This window comes from Alexandromys fortis, unplaced genomic scaffold (genome assembly GCF_014885135.2).
Source record: "Alexandromys fortis isolate MF-2015 unplaced genomic scaffold, M_Fortis_MF-2015_v1.1 scaffold_24, whole genome shotgun sequence".
NCBI lineage: Eukaryota > Metazoa > Chordata > Mammalia > Rodentia > Cricetidae > Alexandromys > Alexandromys fortis.
Window position 1 is genome coordinate 2809590 of NW_026067906.1, and position 7494 is coordinate 2817083.

At 39.5% G+C, this 7494-nt stretch overlaps 1 long non-coding RNA gene across 1 annotated transcript in view; it reads left to right on the top strand.

Moving 5' to 3' along the window:
• Window positions 1–5538, top strand: part of LOC126497460 (uncharacterized) — a 42435-nt gene extending 36897 nt beyond the window's left edge. Inside the window, exon 6 of the long non-coding RNA XR_007590620.1 lies at window positions 3792–5538. This is a non-coding gene — a long non-coding RNA (uncharacterized lncRNA). The remainder of the gene's footprint in view (window positions 1–3791) is intronic.
• The last annotated feature ends 1956 nt before the right edge of the window (window positions 5539–7494 follow it).

Here is a 7494-nt window from a genome sequence, read left to right on the forward strand (position 1 = left end):
CTTCCCGGTAAGCGCACCTTGGGGTGCTTACACACATCATTAGAAATGGGCTAGTCCAGGTGCGAGAATTGGCCTGTAAGGGCTAGAGTTCATGGGCCAAGCAGTTCTTTAAATGAATACAGTTTGTGTGTTGTTATTTTGGGCATGAGCTAGCCAAGCGGCCGGGGTGTTGGGGACGCAGCCCTGCCGCCGCTCTTATTTCAACAAGTACCATACAGGATCCAGACACCTTGTGTATTTTCCGTCTTTATGTAGCTTGTTTTTTATATTACTTTATTCTTCCTTTACAGACTTTATTATTTTTAAACTACTTATTTTTTCTATAACTGTCTATACCCATTTTCTTTTCTCTCTTCTGCATCTAAGCATTTAAAGGTTTCCATGTCTGGACCTGGTTTTTCTGAGAATTCTGTAGAATTCTCTGACCACATGAGACAAATCTTAAACTGCCATGTCAGTCACTGTGTGGCTTAGCTTAGCGCATGATGCTGGCACATGGTGTTGGTGTCTGGCTCCAGCCTGCATGCAGCGGCAGGGGGCTGCCTAAGGAACTGCAGGACTAGGAATCCACATCTAGTTCCTTGCCCAGAACTTTCCATAGCTTTCTCAGGTCCTATGTTTGCATATTTGAGCCTCCATGTTGAATGCCTTATGCATGAGTCTTTTTCTGTCCCACCAGCCACTCTTAACTAATGAGTACAGAGATTTCTTATTAATTATTAAAGCTTGGCCTTAACTTAGGCTTGTCCCACCAGCTCTTCTAACTTAAATTAACCCATTTGTTTTAAATCCATGTTGTATTGTGTGACTCATTACTTACTGTCTGTACTGCCCATGCTACTTCTTCCACGTCTGACTCTGTTTTTCTTCTTCCCAGAGTTCTCTCTGTCTCTGGAAGTCCTGCCTAACATCTTTCTGCCTAACTCTTGGTCATTCAGCTTTTTGTTACACCAGTCACAGCAGTACACCTTCACACAGTGTACAAATATTCCACAACAGAGGAAGAAGATCTTTAGTTTCACAGATAAAATATTTTTTTTTGAAAATTTAGTGTCCTTGGAATTTGGGGAACACAGGTCAGTATTTCAAGTCTCTATTCTTTGATGACTAACTCCTCATGTTAGGATAAGACTTAATACAAAGAAAACCCAGGACTTCTCCAAGTAGATCTAAACAAATCTACAATATCAGTGATTAGAAAAAAAATATAGGAAACGGATAAAGAATAAGGAAAGAAAGATTGTAGGCTATGAGGAATCAGTGAGGAAGAAAGAAGGATGATGGGAAATGAAAACATCTCCATCTTGTCCTGTATTAAAAACAAACCATCTTGAAGGTGTCCACATAAAAACTTAAACAATGATACTTATGCTGCTTTCTGTTCAGAAAATTGGTGTGATAGATTTGAGTGTAATTCTTATAAAAATTTTTTAATACCTGATACAGTCTTGAAGAACCTAGCTAAATTTTACAAGAGGTAATTTAGTTTGAAGAATCTATTTCTAGTAGGTAAGATTCCATTCATAATAATGGTTCCTATTATAAATGATGATAGAGCATTTAGAAGGAGTAGGTGAAGTCCATGAGATTGTAATAGATACGGTTTCAAAATGAACAACAGCTCACTCCTGTAGATGTTTAGTAGGTGTTGGATTTTAACCCTTGTACTTTGACTGGAGCGTATACAAAGATAGAAGAGAAACAGGCTTTAACGGGCTGTGGGATCACCCAGTAGATTAGAAAAGAGCAGAGTTCATGGTGGGGATGCTGGAAGATTTCCTGGATGACGTGAGGGTGTGACGAATTATGAATGAATGGCGTTTTACCCCAAGAAAGGAAAGACCTCTGAAGAACTGAGGGTTTCTTGGAATGTTAGTGCTGAAAATAGAAAACAGGAACCAGTGGGGCCAGGAGTCTTGAGAAGTGAGCAGGAACCTCCTGGCTACTTTATGTGACAGGATGTTTAAGGAGGATGTTAGCTTACAATAATCACACAGGCTCAAACCCCAACACCTTTCAATTTATCAGCAAGTCAGACACATGTCTGATGCCGCTATCAGCAGGAGGCATTTCTTCTGTTTTTACATTGGTACATGTCTTATTCATTTATAAAATAGCTCATGGATCACTGTGTGTGTGGTAATTGTACATTATAAGGATTCAAGTATCAGAGAAATACATATTTAAATATTAAATGCAAGGCAAGGACACTTCGCACATATTGAAAGGAAGGACCAAATGTTTGCGTGTGAGACGTGTCCTTTCATTGTGCTTCCTTACATTCATTCTCCCTTATTCCCTCTATTCTGCCAGCATTCTGCGGTTACAATATATGCCAAGAACTGGAACGTAATGCTAAACGGAAGTAGATAGACGTTATATGATAATTTAACCAATTTCAATTAAATAATTAATCTCCCAAACAAGTATAAGTTTCCCCATGGACAGGCAGGGCATCCACATGACTGACAGGAATAACGGAAGCTAATACATGAGAAAAGGTGGAGTTGATTATGAGAGGTGAGGAAGACACAGTCATAGTAAGAAGCTGGAGACAGTGGGCCTGTCTAAAGGATGTGAGCGAGGGTAGAGAGACAGGGGAATTCTCAAGGACAGCATGGGGCAGCCCTCTGCTCCCAGAGTCAGTGCCCAACGCTACCATAGCTTCGTGCTTTTCTCCATGTGGAGGTCTTTCCCAACCCAGTGTAAATCCAGCGTTTCTTCTTAGCTACTCTTACTTAAGTAAATTCAGTGGGAACTACTGGGATTTTTATTCTTTGTGCTTCTTTTGTCGGGTAATTAACTTGTATTCAGAACTTACTTCATTACAAATCAACTCAGAGTGGACAGACCAGGAAGGGACCCAGCTTCATTTCTCTGTGTTGAATGCCTTCTGCGTCTCTTAATTCCAGTACACCTAAAACTGGTGTGCTGAGGCTGTTTTACCCTTTTTATTGGGTAGTTTCCACAGCTCTCTACCATCGGTGTCAATGCCTTTAAAACACTGCTTCTCATTGGACACATCCGGCAAGCTGGGCCCCAGGAATTTGAATATAAACTTGTTGTCCCTGGCGGCGGACCAGGCACCAACTCTCTCCGGGCTCTTTCTCCTCGCCTATATTTAACAGCCACGTTGTTACACAGGGTTTAGTCCAGCAGCTAGTGAGGGATGTGGAAGGACTAGGATGAGTCATATTCTCAGGCTTCGGACGCTTTCTTATTTTGTCTTCTGTTCCAACCCAAGTCGCACTTAATTGGAGAACATCACAAAGCCAAGACGACTGATTCAGAACTCAGAAACCTCGAGCTGGCATTCAATGCTGCTCAGACGTCCTATTTTCTCCACCTCTGTGAGATGACTGTACCACATCATCTCCTTTTCCCCCAAACCTCCTACACATCTTCCTCCCACCAATAACCTAGATCATACTTCATTGAGAAAATAGAAGTCATTGGGAATGAACTCACCCATCTTCCTACCACAAAACCTCTCAACTCGATGCTTCTGTATAGAAGTCTTCTTCTGTGAAGGATATGGCCCTCTCTTTCTACTAGAAGCATTTCTCCTCTTGGACTCTGGGTCTCATGACCTCTAGGCTTATCAAACACCCAGCATCTTGTTCTTACTTTTTCCTAATGCAACATCTTACGGTTACCCAGTCTTTTCTTTTAAAAAATTTCACACAGCTATGAGTACCATTGAAGTCTTTGTCCTTCCCCCTTTCTGACCTGACTCATGATTATCCAAGTTCTATACTTACCACATCATTTTTCTGTTCTGTTGAATTCAGTTCAACGTGCCTCTCTGTGTCTGCTATCCGGAACTGCCTTCGTGGAGGTCAAGAGCAATGCAGTGGATGCCTTTGCTGCTACACAGAGGCTACTGGGAAGTGAAGAAACTGTGAAAGTGGACACGCTGCCTTCTCGAAGCTCGCTTGTCTTTTGTTTCCCTCCTTCATGTTCTCCTACTTTGAAGCATCTTTTTATTCAGCTACCCCTAGAATGCGAACATTTCTCAGAGCCTGGCCTTTTTTTTTTTAATCCTAAGTTTATCTTCCATCCATTTCTAATGTTTAGCAATCTATGGTTTAAGTTCTGGTATTTCTAATGACTGTGGCACTCATGTCTTCTTTCTTGAATTTTCACTTGTATCAATTATGAGTATCAAATACTCGATGTCCAACAAAAAGTGATCGTTGAACAATTTTTTTTTTCCTCACTGACTGGAGAGATTCTCTACCCAGTTGACTGAGATAAAACCAAAGACTCACTATTCACATGAGACCCTAGTAATTGCCAGTATTTTATCTGTCTCTATGAATTTGTGTATTTTGCATTGGTTTCTCAAAAGACAGACCCTATGGTAGGTAGTGTGCTGTGTCACTTCATAACTAGTATAGTTTGACTTCCACATTGTAGAATTTCATTTCTTCTGGTAGAAAAATCATAATGGTCCATAGGATGGACAATTATTCCTTGGCATCTATCTGGAAAGGGTTCCAGGATGCCTTTGAGGATACAAAATCCATAATATTAAAATTCCTTGTATAAAATGATGTCATATTTACATACAATAGAGGCATATACTTCTATATGGTTTAAATCACCACAGATTATTTATAATACTCACTGCAATGTAGAGCTTTTAAACCGCTGTTAAGCTGCATTTGTTATGGAACAGTAACAAGAAAAAGAAAACCATCTGCACATGCTCAGTATAGGTGTTTTACTGAATATTTTGGATTCATAACTGATTAAACTAGAGGATACAGAATTCACGGATGTATGTCATAATTTGTTCATTCATATGGAGATGGGGACTTATACTGTTTAAATCATTTGAATATTTGAATTGTCTAAGACCCCTTCTTAATATCCCTTCTTTTTACTTTTACATACAATCCACCAGGAGTTCCATTTGGTCCATGATCAGAGGACATATTAATCCATCCTCTTTCATTCCACCAACGTGCCCCCATCTTTGGGTAGCTCTGCCATTATCCCCCTGCCTTCCTCTTGCTCTCTCAATGGGAAAAAGAAAAAAAATTGTCCACAGTTCCAGATGTTGGAAATAACCGTCAACTTCCCTGCATTTGGCATGCATTGGTTGAATTTTTCCTCTCTTGATCCCAGGGAAGATTAAACAGAACTTTCCCAACACAGTGCATTCTAACAACATCTGGTCTCTTTGTGGTGTGGTTTCAAGTGTTTACTGGCTGGTGGCTCCTTGTTTCCCCTTCCACATCCGTATTTGTTTTTTTGGAAAAGCAATAACGCTCTGAGTTGTTGGAGCAGGCACCTGGCACACTGGCCAGGCAGGACTGCTTTACCTTATAATCAGCCCATCACGGAGACAAAAATAACACTGAGCCCCAGCGCAGCAATTGTAACATCAGAGGAAGCAATACAATACCCGTCCTGTGATGACAGCCCACATTCTGCCAACACCATAGAAAATGAGTCCGCAAATTGCCTACTCCAAGTTCTCCCACGAATCTGTTCCCAAAGATACCCTTGTGTCTTAATTCTGAAAGCCTATGTTTGGGGAGAGGAAAAGGCAGTGTTTATGGGGTGGCCTACATCTAGTTTTCGGCCACAAACCTAAAGTTCACAGACTGTTCCTTAGGATAATCATGAAAATAACAGACCCCAGACTCTTTTGACCTTCAGGGACAATAGAGGCAATTATAAGGATTTTCAAACCATTCTGATTTCAGAGAGTTCCAGAAATTTGTTGATTTGTCCACGGTCATTAGCTAAGGTGTGGGGGAAACTACAGTTTTAATTCGTGTGTGAGTGACTATAAAGTCACGGTGATCCCTCTTTAACATTTCTTCTTTATTGCACAAATTTATAAATACAGCCTTATAATATACACATATGCCATATAATCATCAAATCAAAGTAATTAACAGTTTCCACCAAGACTTTCTAAATTTTTGATTAATGACTAATTGTACTTATTTATGCAAGATAGCATGATATTTCAACTCGTACGGTGCTCCAGTCAGGGTGATGAAGAGTCTTCAGCACGCATTTGCAGCCTTTGAGTTCCTTCCTTCTAGAGAACAGCAGAACTTACTTTTCTTATCTAATCATTATCCAGCCTCCCTTTGCCGCTCTCCTCCATTTCTCTCTCTACTAATCTCTGGTACATACTCGGATCCCCTTCTTTTGGGCATGTTTATATAAGAGAGATCATGAAATATCTGTTTTTCTCCAGTTGATCGATCTCATTACAGTAAGGAAAAACATGTACCAGAATTCTGTCTGTCTTGTTGGAAATGACAGGATGGCATTCTTTTTACAGACAAACAATATTACATTATCTACCAGTCTATCTACCATCTATGTATGTATGTACATATGCATGTATATATGTATGTATTTATAGATTTATCATTAATCTATATAATCTATTATCTATCTTTATCAATCATCTATGTATCTATCATGTGTTATATATGTATATATCTATCATCTAGCTATCTATGTCTGTTATATATCATCTATAATACATTATTTATTACATTAAAAATTTGTTAATCCATCCCTAAGTGCCTATATTAATTCTGCTTCTTAGATGCTGTGAGCAGTGATACCTCAATGACCATGGATATTGGCACGGTTTTCTCTTGCTGATATTCCTTTGGATGTATGCCTAGAAAAGGGATGGTTGGATAGTATGGTAGTTCTAATTTTTTTTTAAAGGAAACTCCATGCTGTTTTCCACCTTCTCTGTGAGGATTTACATTTCTTCCAAAGTGTGATAGAGATCCCCCTCCCTGCAATTCTCCTCTGATTTTTCTGAAGTTGGCCATTATAATTGGCATCTCCCACACAGCTTAGTTGAACATTTTCTCACCAATCTGTTATTCCTTTGAATTTACTCTTTTGAAAATTGTCTGTTTATAACTCTGGTCTATTTTTAAGTTTGATTATTTGTGATTTTTTTTGAGTTTTAAAATTCTTTATATATTCTGGATATTTGGATGGGCAATGTGATAGTAAGTTAAGTATTAAATGGATAGTTATTATTATTATTAATATTTATTTGTCTATTTATTATGTATATAATATTCTGTCTGTGTGTATGCCTGCAGGCCGGAAGAGGGCACGAGACCCCATTACAGATGGCCGTGAGCCACCATGCCGTCGCTGGGAATTGAACTCGGGACCCCTGGAAGAGCAGGCAATGCTCTTAACCTCCGAGCCATCCCTCCAGCCCAGTTATTATTTTTTTAATCTGTTTTCAGGTTGACTCTACATTGCTGGTTGTTTCCGTCATGATAAAAAGCTTACTAGTTTGTTAATGATGCTGTCTGTCTGTTTTTGTGTTTGCTTCCTGCTGGTTGGGGGTCAGATCTTTGAAAGACCCGAGGCTTCTTATACAGATGTAGCCATCTCCCCAAATTCTTGCAGTAGTACCACGTCTTAACATTTAGGTCTTTTGTCCGAGAGACCTTAGAACATTCAGCCCTAAAAGGGATGTCT